The 15,310-nt window shown below is 41.9% G+C and overlaps 1 long non-coding RNA gene across 1 annotated transcript; it reads right to left on the bottom strand.

Annotated features, from left to right (window-relative positions):
- Positions 1 to 10,094: 10,094 nt before the first annotated feature.
- On the bottom strand, positions 10,095 to 11,821 carry LOC148971509 (uncharacterized). The gene is made up of 3 exons (XR_016147182.1): positions 11,421 to 11,821; positions 10,828 to 10,920; positions 10,095 to 10,741 (listed from the first exon to the last, which is right to left on the bottom strand). It is a non-coding gene; the product is annotated as an uncharacterized LOC148971509 (long non-coding RNA).
- Between the last annotated feature and the right edge of the window lie 3,489 nt (positions 11,822 to 15,310).

Here is a 15,310-nt window from a genome sequence, read left to right as displayed (position 1 = left end):
AAACTCAAAAATTGGGCCCGAAAAAAAAACGACAGTGGTACCCCTTACGTTTTTTTTTTGGGCGAAAAATTAAGTTTCTCCAATCTTCCCAAAACTCTAGATTCTGATAGAGGGCCATGAGACTTGGACCTGAGTGCAAAAATGGAGGCTCTAGCCCCTTCCAGAGCTGAGATATCGAAACTCAAAAATTGGGCCCGAAAAAAAAACGACAGTGGTACCCCTTACGTTTTTTTTTTGGGGTGAAAAATTAAGTTTCTCCAATCTTCCCAAAACTCTGGATTCTGATAGAGGGCCATGATACTTAGACCTGACTGCAAAAATGGAGGCTCTAGCCCCTTCCAGAGCTGAGATATCGAAACTCAAAAATTGGGCCCGAAAAAAAAAAACGACAGTGGTACCCCTTACGTTTTTTTTGGGGGGGGCGAAAAATTAAGTTTCTCCAATCTTCCCAAAACTTTGGATTCTGATAGAGGGCCATGAGACTTAGACCTGAGTGCAAAAATGGAGGCTCTAGCCCCTTCCAGAGCTGAGATATCGAAACTCAAAAATTGGGCCCGAAAAAAAAACGACAGTGGTACCCCTCACGTTTTTTTTTTTTGGGGCGAAAAATTACGTTTCTCCAATCTTTCCAAAACTCTGGATTCTGATAGAGGGCCATGAGACTTGGACCTGAGTGCAAAAATGGAGGCTCTAGTCCCTTCCAGAGCTGAGATATCGAAACTCAAAAATTGGGCCCGAAAAAAAAAACGACAGTGGTACCCCTTACGTATTTTTTTTTTTGGGCGAAAAATTAAGTTTCTCCAATCTTCCCAAAACTCTGGATTCTGATAGAGGGCCATGAGACTTGGACCTGAGTGCAAAAATGGAGGCTCTAGCCCCTTCCAGAGCTGAGATATCGAAACTCAAAAATTGGGCCCGAAAAAAAAACGACAGTGGTACCCCTTAAGTTTTTTTTTGGGGGGCGAAAAATTAAGTTTCTCCAATCTTCCCAAAACTCTGGATTCTGATAGAGGGCCATGAGACTTAGACCTGAGTGCAAAAATGGAGGCTCTAGCCCCTTCCAGAGCTGAGATATCGAAACTCAAAAATTGGGCCCGAAAAAAAACGACAGTGGTACCCCTTACGTTTTTTTTTTTGGGCGAAAAATTAAGTTTCTCCAATCTTCCCAAAACTCTGGATTCTGATAGAGGGCCATGAGACTTAGACCTGAGTGCAAAAATGGAGGCTCTAGCCCCTTCCAGAGCTGAGATATCGAAACTCAAAAATTGGGCCCGAAAAAAAAACGACAGTGGTACCCCTTACGTTTTTTTTTTGGGGCGAAAAATTAAGTTTCTCCAATCTTCCCAAAATTCTGGATTCTGATAGAGGGTCATGAGACTTAGACCTGAGTGCAAAAATGGAGGCTCTAGCCCCTTCCAGAGCTGAGATATCGAAACTCAAAAATTGGGCCCGAAAAAAAAACGACAGTGGTACCCCTTACGTTTTTTTTTTTGGGCGAAAAATTAAGTTTCTCCAATCTTCCCAAAACTCTGGATTCTGATAGAGGGCCATGAGACTTGGACCTGAGTGCAAAAATGGAGGCTCTAGCCCCTTCCAGAGCTGAGATATCGAAACTCAAAAATTGGGCCCGAAAAAAAAACGACAGTGGTACCCCTTACGTTTTTTTTTTTGGGCGAAAAATTACGTTTCTCCAATCTTCCCAAAACTCTGGATTCTGATAGAGGGCCATGAGACTTAGACCTGAGTGCAAAAATGGAGGCTCTAGCCCCTTCCAGAGCTGAGATATCGAAACTAAAAAATTGGGCCCGAAAAAAAAACGACAGTGGTACCCCTTACGTTTTTTTTTTTTGGGCGAAAAATTAAGTTTCTCCAATCTTCCCAAAACTCTGGATTCTGATAGAGGGCCATGAGACTTAGACCTGAGTGCAAAAATGGAGGCTCTAGCCCCTTCCAGAGCTGAGATATCGAAACTCAAAAATTGGGCCCGAAAAAAAAAACGACAGTGGTACCCCTTACGGTTTTTTTTTTTGGGGCGAAAAATTAAGTTTCTCCAATCTTCCCAAAACTCTGGATTCTGATAGAGGGTCATGAGACTTAGACCTGAGTGCAAAAATGGAGGCTCTAGCCCCTTCCAGAGCTGAGATATCGAAACTCAAAAATTGGGCCCGAAAAAAAAACGACAGTGGTACCCCTTACGTTTTTTTTTGGGGCGAAAAATTAAGTTTCTCCAATCTTCCCAAAACTCTAGATTCTGATAGAGGGCCATGAGACTTGGACCTGAGTGCAAAAATGGAGGCTCTAGCCCCTTCCAGAGCTGAGATATCGAAACTCAAAAATTGGGCCCGAAAAAAAAACGACAGTGGTACCCCTCACGTTTTTTTTTTTGGGCGAAAAATTACGTTTCTCCAATCTTTCCAAAACTCTGGATTCTGATAGAGGGCCATGAGACTTGGACCTGAGTGCAAAAATGGAGGCTCTAGTCCCTTCCAGAGCTGAGATATCGAAACTCAAAAATTGGGCCCGAAAAAAAAAAACGACAGTGGTACCCCTTACGTATTTTTTTTTTTGGGCGAAAAATTAAGTTTCTCCAATCTTCCCAAAACTCTGGATTCTGATAGAGGGCCATGAGACTTGGACCTGAGTGCAAAAATGGAGGCTCTAGCCCCTTCCAGAGCTGAGATATCGAAACTCAAAAATTGGGCCCGAAAAAAAAACGACAGTGGTACCCCTTAAGTTTTTTTTTGGGGGGCGAAAAATTAAGTTTCTCCAATCTTCCCAAAACTCTGGATTCTGATAGAGGGCCATGAGACTTAGACCTGAGTGCAAAAATGGAGGCTCTAGCCCCTTCCAGAGCTGAGATATCGAAACTCAAAAATTGGGCCCGAAAAAAAACGACAGTGGTACCCCTTACGTTTTTTTTTTTGGGCGAAAAATTAAGTTTCTCCAATCTTCCCAAAACTCTGGATTCTGATAGAGGGCCATGAGACTTAGACCTGAGTGCAAAAATGGAGGCTCTAGCCCCTTCCAGAGCTGAGATATCGAAACTCAAAAATTGGGCCCGAAAAAAAAACGACAGTGGTACCCCTTACGTTTTTTTTTTTGGGCGAAAAATTACGTTTCTCCAATCTTCCCAAAACTCTGGATTCTGATAGAGGGCCATGAGACTTAGACCTGAGTGCAAAAATGGAGGCTCTAGCCCCTTCCAGAGCTGAGATATCGAAACTCAAAAATTGGGCCCGAAAAAAAAACGACAGTGGTACCCCTTACGTTTTTTTTTTTTGGGCGAAAAATTAAGTTTCTCCAATCTTCCCAAAACTCTGGATTCTGATAGAGGGCCATGAGACTTAGACCTGAGTGCAAAAATGGAGGCTCTAGCCCCTTCCAGAGCTGAGATATCGAAACTCAAAAATTGGGCCCGAAAAAAAAACGACAGTGGTACCCCTTACGTTTTTTTTTGGGGCGAAAAATTAAGTTTCTCCAATCTTCCCAAAACTCTAGATTCTGATAGAGGGCCATGAGACTTGGACCTGAGTGCAAAAATGGAGGCTCTAGCCCCTTCCAGAGCTGAGATATCGAAACTCAAAAATTGGGCCCGAAAAAAAAAAGACAGTGGTACCCCTTACGTTTTTTTTTTTTGGGCGAAAAATTAAGTTTCTCCAATCTTCCCAAAACTCTGGATTCTGATAGAGGGCCATGAGACTTAGACCTGAGTGCAAAAATGGAGGCTCTAGCCCCTTCCAGAGCTGAGATATCGAAACTCAAAAATTGGGCCCGAAAAAAAACGACAGTGGTACCCCTTACGTTTTTTTTTTGGGGCGAAAAATTAAGTTTCTCCAATCTTCCCAAAACTCTGGATTCTGATAGAGGGCCATGAGACTTAGACCTGAGTGCAAAAATGGAGGCTCTAGCCCCTTCCAGAGCTGAGATATCGAAACTCAAAAATTGGGCCCGAAAAAAAAACGACAGTGGTACCCCTCACGTTTTTTTTTTTTGGGCGAAAAATTACGTTTCTCCAATCTTTCCAAAACTCTGGATTCTGATAGAGGGCCATGAGACTTGGACCTGAGTGCAAAAATGGAGGCTCTAGTCCCTTCCAGAGCTGAGATATCGAAACTCAAAAATTGGGCCCGAAAAAAAAAAACGACAGTGGTACCCCTTACGTATTTTTTTTTTTGGGCGAAAAATTAAGTTTCTCCAATCTTCCCAAAACTCTGGATTCTGATAGAGGGCCATGAGACTTGGACCTGAGTGCAAAAATGGAGGCTCTAGCCCCTTCCAGAGCTGAGATATCGAAACTCAAAAATTGGGCCCGAAAAAAAAAACGACAGTGGTACCCCTTACGTTTTTTTTTTTGGGGCGAAAAATTAAGTTTCTCCAATCTTCCCAAAACTCTGGATTCTGATAGAGGGCCATGAGACTTAGACCTGAGTGCAAAAATGGAGGCTCTAGCCCCTTCCAGAGCTGAGATATCGAAACTCAAAAATTGGGCCCGAAAAAAAAAACCACAGTGGTACCCCTTACGTTTTTTTTTTTTGGGGCGAAAAATTAAGTTTCTCCAATCTTCCCAAAACTCTGGATTCTGATAGAGGGCCATGAGACTTAGACCTGAGTGCAAAAATGGAGGCTCTAGCCCCTTCCAGAGCTAAGATATCGAAACTCAAAAATTGGGCCCGAAAAAAAAACGACAGTGGTACCCCTTACGTTTTTTTTGGGGGGCGAAAAATTAAGTTTCTCCAATCTTCCCAAAACTCTGGATTCTGATAGAGGGCCATGAGACTTAGACCTGAGTGCAAAAATGGAGGCTCTAGCCCCTTCCAGAGCTGAGATATCGAAACTCAAAAATTGGGCCCGAAAAAAAAACGACAGTGGTACCCCTTACGGTTTTTTTTTTGGGGCGAAAAATTAAGTTTCTCCAATCTTCCCAAAACTCTGGATTCTGATAGAGGGTCATGAGACTTAGACCTGAGTGCAAAAATGGAGGCTCTAGCCCCTTCCAGAGCTGAGATATCGAAACTCAAAAATTGGGCCCGAAAAAAAAAACGACAGTGGTACCCCTTACGTTTTTTTTTTGGGCGAAAAATTAAGTTTCTCCAATCTTCCCAAAACTCTAGATTCTGATAGAGGGCCATGAGACTTGGACCTGAGTGCAAAAATGGAGGCTCTAGCCCCTTCCAGAGCTGAGATATCGAAACTCAAAAATTGGGCCCGAAAAAAAAAAGACAGTGGTACCCCTTACGTTTTTTTTTTGGGCGAAAAATTAAGTTTCTCCAATCTTCCCAAAACTCTGGATTCTGATAGAGGGCCATGAGACTTAGACCTGAGTGCAAAAATGGAGGCTCTAGCCCCTTCCAGAGCTGAGATATCGAAACTCAAAAATTGGGCCCGAAAAAAAAAACGACAGTGGTACCCCTTACGTTTTTTTTTTTGGGGCGAAAAATTAAGTTTCTCCAATCTTCCCAAAACTCTGGATTCTGATAGAGGGCCATGAGACTTAGACCTGAGTGCAAAAATGGAGGCTCTAGCCCCTTCCAGAGCTAAGATATCGAAACTCAAAAATTGGGCCCGAAAAAAAAACGACAGTGGTACCCCTTACGTTTTTTTTGGGGGGCGAAAAATTAAGTTTCTCCAATCTTCCCAAAACTCTGGATTCTGATAGAGGGCCATGAGACTTAGACCTGAGTGCAAAAATGGAGGCTCTAGCCCCTTCCAGAGCTGAGATATCGAAACTCAAAAATTGGGCCCGAAAAAAAAACGACAGTGGTACCCCTTACGTTTTTTTTTTTTGGGCGAAAAATTAAGTTTCTCCAATCTTCCCAAAACTCTGGATTCTGATAGAGGGCCATGAGACTTAGACCTGAGTGCAAAAATGGAGGCTCTAGCCCCTTCCAGAGCTGAGATATCGAAACTCAAAAATTGGGCCCGAAAAAAAAAACGACAGTGGTACCCCTTACGGTTTTTTTTTTGGGCGAAAAATTAAGTTTCTCCAATCTTCCCAAAACTCTGGATTCTGATAGAGGGCCATGAGACTTAGACCTGAGTGCAAAAATGGAGGCTCTAGCCCCTTCCAGAGCTGAGATATCGAAACTCAAAAATTGGGCCCGAAAAAAAAAACGACAGTGGTACCCCTTACGTTTTTTTTTTTTTTGGGGCGAAAAATTAAGTTTCTCCAATCTTCCCAAAACTCTGGATTCTGATAGAGGGCCATGAGACTTAGACCTGAGTGCAAAAATGGAGGCTCTAGCCCCTTCCAGAGCTGAGATATCGAAACTCAAAAATTGGGCCCGAAAAAAAAAACGACAGTGGTACCCCTTATGGGTTTTTTTTGGGGCGAAAAATTAAGTTTCTCCAATCTTCCCAAAACTCTGGATTCTGATAGAGGGCCATGAGACTTAGACCTGAGTGCAAAAATTGAGGCTCTAGCCCCTTCCAGAGCTGAGATATCGAAACTCAAAAATTGGGCCCGAAAAAAAAAACGACAGTGGTACCCCTTACGTTTTTTTTTTGGGGGGCGAAAAATTAAGTTTCTCCAATCTTCCCAAAACTCTGGATTCTGATAGAGGGCCATGAGACTTAGACCTGAGTGCAAAAATGGAGGCTCTAGCCCCTTCCAGAGCTGAGATATCGAAACTCAAAAATTGGGCCCGAAAAAAAAAACGACAGTGGTACCCCTTACGTTTTTTTTTTTTGGGGTGAAAAATTAAGTTTCTCCAATCTTCCCAAAACTCTGGATTCTGATAGAGGGCCATGAGACTTAGACCTGAGTGCAAAAATGGAGGCTCTAGCCCCTTCCAGAGCTGAGATATCGAAACTCAAATATTAGGCCCGAAAAAAAAACGACAGTGGTACCCCTTACGGTTTTTTTTTTGGGGCGAAAAATTAAGTTTCTCCAATCTTCCCAAAACTCTGGATTCTGATAGAGGGCCATGAGACTTAGACCTGAGTGCAAAAATGGAGGCTCTAGCCCCTTCCAGAGCTGAGATATCGAAACTCAAAAATTGGGCCCGAAAAAAAAACGACAGTGGTACCCCTTACGTTTTTTTTTTTTGGGCGAAAAATTAAGTTTCTCCAATCTTCCCAAAACTCTGGATTCTGATAGAGGGCCATGAGACTTAGACCTGAGTGCAAAAATGGAGGCTCTAGCCCCTTCCAGAGCTGAGATATCGAAACTCAAAAATTGTGCCCGAAAAAAAAACAACAGTGGTACCCCTTACGTTTTTTTTTTGGGGGGCGAAAAATTAAGTTTCTCCAATCTTCCCAAAACTCTGGATTCTGATAGAGGGCCATGAGACTTAGACCTGAGTGCAAAAATGGAGGCTCTAGCCCCTTCCAGAGCTGAGATATCAAAACTCAAAAATTGGGCCCGAAAAAAAACCGACAGTGGTACCCCTTACGTTTTTTTTTTTTTTGGGCGAAAAATTAAGTTTCTCCAATCTTCCCAAAACTCTGGATTCTGATAGAGGGCCATGGGACTTAGACCTGAGTGCAAAAATGGAGGCTCTAGCCCCTTCCAGAGCTGAGATATCGAAACATAAAAATTGGGCCCGAAAAAAAAACGACAGTGGTACCCCTTACGTTTTGTTTTTTTTGGCGAAAAATTAAGTTTCTCCAATCTTCCCAAAACTCTGGATTCTGATAGAGGGCCATGAGACTTAGACCTGAGTGCAAAAATGGAGGCTCTGGCCCCTTCCAGAGCTGAGATATCGAAACTCAAAAATTGGGCCCGAAAAAAAAACGACAGTGGTACCCCTTACGTTTTTTTTTTTTGGCGAAAAATTAAGTTTCTCCAATCTCCCCAAAACTCTGGATTCTGATAGAGGGCCATGAGACTTAGACCTGAGGGCAAAAATGGAGGCTCTAGCCCCTTCCAGAGCTGAGATATCGAAACTCAAAAATTGGGCCCGAAAAAAAAAAACGACAGTGGTACCCCTTACGTTTTTTTTTTTGGGCGAAAAATTAAGTTTCTCCAATCTTCCCAAAACTCTGGATTCTGATAAAGGGCCATGAGACTTAGACCTGAGTGCAAAAATGGAGGCTCTAGCCCCTTCCAGAGCTGAGATATCGAAACTCAAATTTTCGACCGGAAAAAAAAAACGACAGTGGTACCCCTTTCTTTTTCTTTTTTTTGGCGAAAAATTAAGTATCCCCAATCTTTTCAAAACTCTGGATTCTGAGACATTATTTATAGATATTGAGACATTTATAATGGCATAAATGCTACATGGGATCTCAATATCTCAGCTCGGGAAGGGTCTAGAGCCTCCATTTTTGCACTCAGGTCCAAGTCCCATGGCCCTCTATCAGAATCCAGAGTTTCAAGAAGATCAGAGAAACTCAAAATTTCGACCAAAAAAAAAAAAACGACAGTGGCCATGGGACTTAGACCTGAGTGCAAAAATGGAGGCTTCCCTTCCAGAGCTGATGTAACGGAGGCCAGCTGGTAGTTGCTGTGCGAGTAAACATCACTCCTCTGATCATAATAGGTACTCTAGCGACAGATGCTAGAGGCTGCAGTCTTTAGCCTCCTTGTTAGACCGCCTGACTCTCATGCTGGAGACCCGGGTTCGAGGCCCGCTCGGAGCGGGTCATGTGGGACCCGAGTGGAGGGGTTACATTGGTGTCGTGACCTGGATGAGAGTAAGGTTTAGGGGGGTGAGTGTAACGAAGGCCAGCTGGTAGTTGCTGTGCGAGTAAACATCACTCCTCTGATCTCAATAGGTGCTCTAGTGACAGATGCTAGAGGCTGCAGTCTTTAGCCTCCTTGTTAGAGTGCCTGACTCTCATGCTGGAGACCCGGGTTCGAGGCCCACTCGGACCGGGTCGAGTGGGACCCGGGTGGAGGGGTTACACTGAGATATTGAGATATGTATGATGGCATGAATGCTACGTGGTATCTCAATATCTCAAGAGCCTCTGATCTTAATAGGTCCTTTATCAGAATCCAGAGTTTCTCAATAGGCCCTCTATCAGAATCCAGATTTTCAAGAACTTCAGAGAAACTCAAAATTTCGACCAAAAAAAAAACGACAGTGTTACCCCTTAGAGGGCCATGGGACTTAGACCTGAGTGCAAAAATGGAGGCTCTAGACCCTTCCAGAGCTGAGATATTGAGATATTTATAATGGCATAAATGCTACATGGGATCTCAATATCTCAGCTCTGGAATGGTCTAGAGCCTCCATTTTTGCACTAAGGTCCAAGTCCCATGGCCCTCTATTAGAATCCAGAGTTTCAAGAAGATCAGAGAAACTCAAAATTTTGACCAAAAAAAAAAAAAAAGACAGTGTTACCCCTGTCGTTTTTTTTGTGTGTGTGTGTGTGTGTGTGTGTGTGTGAAAAATAAGTTTCTCCAATCTTCTTGAAACTCTGGATTCTGATAGAGGGCCATGGGACTTAGACCTGAGTGCAAAAATGGAGGCTCTAGACCCTTCCAGAGCTGATATATTGAGATATTTATAATGGCATAAATGCTACATGGGATCTCAATATCTCAGCTCTGGATGGGTCTAGAGCCTCCATTTTTGCACTAAGGTCCAAGTCCCATGGCCCTCTATTAGAATCCAGAGTTTCAAGAAGATCAGAGAAACTCAAAATTTTGACCAAAAAAAAATTTTGTGTGAAAAAATAAGTTTCTCCTCTTGAAACTCTGGATTCTGATAGAGGGCCATGGGACTTAGACCTGAGTGCAAAAATGGAGGCTCTAGACCCTTCCAGAGCTGATGTAATGGAGGCCAGCTGGTAGTTGCTGTGCGAGTAAACCTCACTCCTCTGATCTCAATAGGTGCTCTAGCAACAGATGCTAGAGGCTGCAGTCTTTTGCCTCCTTGTTAGAGCACCTGACTCTCATGCTGGAGACCCGGGTTCGAGGCCCGTTTGGAGCGGGTCGAGTGGGAGTAAGATTTAGGGGGGTGAGTGTAACGGAGGCCAGCTGGTAGTTGCTGTGCGAGTAAACATCACTCCTCTGATCTCAATAGGTGCTCTAGCGACAGATGCTAGAGGCTGCAGTCTTTAGCCTCCTTGTTAGAGTGCCTGACTCTCATGCTGGAGACCCAGGTTCGATTACCTCAGAATGAATTGCATTGTTAGCCCACCCCAAAACTTAAACAAAATAATAATATTAAATGCTGACCAATACTTAATTATATAACTTTTTTATAAACTAAAATTATAATTTAATAAAACAAGCTAAATGAAATTTATTTTGTCATATGACAGTAATGCATGAATTCATTTATATTGCTAAATGCAGTGAAACATCTCAATTGTCAGTCAATCGATGAGTTAATGCATACATTAATTAAATAATTATATACTGACAACAATAAGAAACATGAATAAATGAGTAAAAGAACAAATAAAAGTAACCATCACAATAAACAAATGCATATACAAGTCAACAACACATGAAACAAAGCTATTTTCAAACTACAAGCATGTATTTACAGACACTGAACCCAAACCCTACTGCCATCTCAACACAGCGGTTCCCATTCTGCGGCTTTATTTTGATGAATTCACCAGAGGGGACTGTGCCTTCGTGCCGGAGCTTGTTGCTGCGCTTCACAATATGAGGCAATAAGGGCAGGTGGAGCGATAGAGGGTCTCGTAAGGGCCGGTGGAGTGAGGGAGGAACTCATAAGGGCAGGTGGAGTGATGGAGGGACTCATCCATGGCACCACTTCCAGGATGCAGCTTTGGGCTCCTCATCCTCAGTGCTCACACCAGTCTGCAGACTTTTCAGATCCTACAAAAATGCTCACAAACATTACACAAAAGCAGTCATTTTAACAGCACAATGTCATTTGATTTATGTATTAAAAATAGCCTTACTTTATATTTGAGTAAAATCCCTGAAACCTTTTTTTTCCCCCAACAAATGCTGCCATCATCTTTCCTTGCAGGTCCTGCTCCACCACAAAAGCTCTGCAGCAAATGCAGAAATCAAGACTCAGAAAAGTGTTGTTGTAATTCCTCAGTTTGAAATTACAATCATTCAAATAAACTACAACTTAACATTTAAAGTCCCCGTGAACCGGAAGTTACAAACGATTTTTTTCCAGTGCTGTGACGTATTTCCAAGTGAAACGGAATATTGAACAGAGGGCAGGGTTTTACTCTAGCGCTCCTCCTCTCCATCTCTCGCTCATAGCAAACTAACGGTTTGAGGGGAGTGGTTAAGCGTTTCCCCACCCAAACTGTGAAACCTACGTCATCAGAAAAAGAAACCGTTCCAGACCGGAAGTAACTTTTCAGATTTTGATTAAAGATTAACAAGGTAAAACATTTTTTAAATATATTTTTACTTGCACGGATTAATTGTTCACCACAAGACTAGTAATATGCGCTAACAAAGTAAATATGTTCAATTTTGATTTCACGGGGACTTTAATAGATTTTGTTATCCATTTCTGTAGTATACTCACTCAGAGCCATTGATGACAGCATTCAGCATCATGAGCCTCTCTCCACCGGATAAACACACGTGTGTTCTTCTGTCCCTGTAACTCTGGATTCTGATAGAGGGCCATGAGACTTACACCTGAGTGCAAAAATGGAATCTCTAGACCCTTCCAGAGGTGAAATGTTGAGATCCCACGTAGCCCGCCTGCAATCTATTGAATGTGGATTTGGGTAGTGTAATTTTTTGGACATTTTAATTAAAGTTGCTGTCATGATAAAAACTACTTTACTGCACTCAAGGGGGCCCCCTGAGTCTGTGGCACCAAGCGCCATCCCATAATTCCACCGTCCACGAACCCACTATTTTTTTATAATGGCATAAATGCTATATGGGATCTCAATATCTCAGCTCAGGAAGGGTCTAGAGACTCCATTTTTGCACTCCGGTTTAAATCTCTTTGCCCTCTATCAGAATCCAGAGTTTCAATAAGATCAGAGAAACTCAAAATTTCGACCCCAAAAAAACGACAGGGTTAAAATTTAAAAAAAAAATTAAGTTTCTCCAATCTTCTCAAAACTCTGGATTCTGAAAGAGGGCCATGATACTTAGACCTTTTTTAACTTTAATTAATAAGTTCAATCTTTCTATTTTACATACAAACTATGAAATACTGGCAAAAATATATACAAAATGTAAATACACCTTAGAAAATGTTGCTTGCTTCTGTGTTTGGAGTGAAGTGCTGCCATGCTTCTCTTCAATGTAGAGGTTTTTTTTTATATATATATAATTACTACATGCAGAGATTTGCTGGCAATTGATTGGATGACAAATGTCCAATCTCATGGACTGCAGGCTTTAAACTAGGTGAAATGTTCAAGAAGTTAAAAAAAGGGGGCTGACATGTGATGTCCATTGTAATGGACACAGGGCCTGAATGGGTTAAATCAGTGTGTTCACTGCTATAGCCCTGTGTTTTGTTTAGAAAACTGACTTTCATTTCTGAACCGAATCAGCCGTTGCCAGGTCAGAAGTGCCATGCCACGAGTGGTTATGACAGCAGAAATATATTACAAAGGAGCTTGAACCACACAGCACATAATGACAAGATCAAACATAAAAGACAGAGAGGGGAGGGGGAGAAACCTCAGGGCCCATGTTTCTCTGTCTAATATTTCTAAACCGAAAGTTAAATAAATTCCTCAGTACAGCGAAGTGGAACCGCGTCAGTAGAGCAGATGGAAGGGATGGCAGCTGCAGCTGGAATGCGGTTTGGCTGAGAGGGACAGCGAGAGAAAGAAAGCAACGTCCTCACGCGCTTGAGCCGTTCATATTCTCCAATACACTGCTGCTTATGAAGTGTTCTGCGTGTGTGTGTGTGTGGGGGGGGGGGGGGGTGGGGCATGGAGTCAAAAGAAAGCACTTAAAAAATTTAAAGGTAACAGCGACGACTCCACTTTGGATAAACCTACTGTTGTCAATAAACAAACCGTCTAGACTCCAACTCAAAATATTGGTCTCTGGGTACGTTTTCTGATGTATTCTAGACTATACAATGATAAATACACAGAAATCATATTAGATGCCTATGTCCGCTTGCCAAATGTTTTCAGGCAGACAATATTTACAACTAAACTGACAGTAACACATATTAGCGCATCATATCATGATGAAAAATTACAGACAAAAGTTTCCATCCGCCTAGAGTCACAGTGTTTTAAAATTGACCTCTGAATGGGGCTTATGATTTACAAATAATAACCATCTGTAACACAAAACCTCAACTCACTTTGCTCAGTGTCTCCCCTTTTCTTTCCTGCTTGCTGTTAGTTCAACATCTCTGTGTCTGTAGTATATCAGCAGTAAATGCTTCAGTCTCGGTTCCTCCTTATCCGACTCGTAACCAGATCGTAGGGAATTATATAGTAAGGTAAAATAGGAGTCAGATTTCTATACCAGCTAATATATAACAGTCCAACACCACAGGCTTCTCACTGTTTATCACTCAGGATTTTGCAATGACTCTTTCTGCTGGTTACATAGTGACAATGAGTGTGTCATTGAATCATTCATTTAACTCAATGGTTCTCAACCTCTCCTGCAGGGACCCCCTCACCGGCCATGTTTCTGTTTTAACCCTGAAATGGCACACCTGATTCAATTAATTAAAGGCTTAATGAGTCATTGACTAATTGATTAATTGACTAATTCCTGCTCTAATAACGACTCAGCTCCCTGCCATAGATATCCATAATAAAGGCTAGATGTTTTGTCCGCGCAACTGGCCAATGGAGGTCGACGTCCACACCTGGCGGCCATCTTGTCACAGGCAGCTCGCTCACTCGTAACACTATTTTTCAATGGTCCATGTACTTTTTAAATAACCACTTGCTCAATTTTCTACCTATTTTCAAACGGATTGGTTTGTTGTAAAAGTCAGAGATGTAGTTATGACAAGTGACTATAACAAGAATAATAAGTGTATAAATAAACAATCACCCAGAATTATAGCCACGTTAATAACGTTTGTAAGACACCAAACCGTTTGTAAATCTGTCAAGATTATTTCTGTTCGTACTCATCACTCATCTTACATCAGCTTGCCTGTGACAAGATGGCCGCCGGTGATGACGATAGAGACTCCGCCATAAGACATCTAGCCTTTACTATGGATACCTATGGTCCCTGCAAAAGAGGTTGAGAACCACTGATTTAACTGATTTGTTCTAAAAAACTGATTCAATCAGAAACAATAGGCTAGGTTAGGGTAAAATAATCCCTGTGGCAAGATTTAATCTTACTCCTCCTTTAATATTTTACATTTTGTGCTATAACAAGGGGGGGGGGATTTTCCCCCATGTTACCTTGCAAGTTACTGTCTTTATGAAGATTTTTACTCAACTGATTTGTTCAAAAACACTGATTTTAAAACTGCAGATACGAGTTCTAAAAGGCAGATACATTCAGGAAAGAAACAAGATGATAATAGAATCTGAAAACGCCAACTTCCCAACAACATACCCAGAAAAACAGATAACCTACTAAAATCCATTCTGAAATACACATCCAATTTACTATCCTATAAGTTTATGGGAGAGGATTTGTGAATGGCAATGATGCTGGTGGTGAGTCACAAGACAATGCGGTGCATCTGGATTTATATTCTTTCTAACAGTCATGAAGTAACTATTTATTTAAAAGTAGTATCTACTCAGACAGGATGTGATTTTTGGTGCAGGCTTAGTGTTTTTGAGTGAATAATTCAATGGCTCACTCATAAATCACTAATTCATCAACAAAACACCAATCCTCTGTGTTGCTTGATACTGGTATCAATTACTTCCTCTTGGGATTCGTTTAGAAATATTTTTTGTGAGTGGATCAATCAACAGGAGATACTGTGTTTCAAATGTACAGTAAGTTATTGTTGTATAAAAGAAATACACTTGCAATTGTGCTGTTGTCTGAATTTCAGCATATGGCTGTGATTACCTGCGTCCTTGAGCCTACGGCCAAATGACAGGTTTAATAATTTTTGTACTCACACACACACACTTACCCTTAACGTGACATATTTTCTCTTAGGGAATCCACAATTACACATGTAAACTTGGCAGGCAATGTGGCATCACTTTGCCAATGGGTATTTCGGGATAGAACTCATACAAGAGGCGCTATGACGGCTTCATAAATCCGAAGACTGACAGACACTTTCCACAGGCAGGCCCCGGGCGCTTCATACACTGATTTGGTCCCTAACTCACTCATTTCTAAACATGTCTTTGTGTGTTTGTATTTTTGATATAACCCTGATTTCTGGATGTAAACTCCATGGTGGGAGACTTGTGGTGAGCAGGAGTCACTTTACTACACATTAAGAGAGTCCAATACTCATTAAGCAAGTAGAAATTG

Source organism: Pimephales promelas, chromosome 17 (genome assembly GCF_988280905.1).
Source record: "Pimephales promelas chromosome 17, fPimPro1.hap1.1, whole genome shotgun sequence".
In the NCBI taxonomy this organism is placed as follows: domain Eukaryota; kingdom Metazoa; phylum Chordata; class Actinopteri; order Cypriniformes; family Leuciscidae; genus Pimephales; species Pimephales promelas.
Note: the sequence above shows the minus strand (reverse complement) of the source record. Positions and strands in the feature narration are given on the sequence as shown.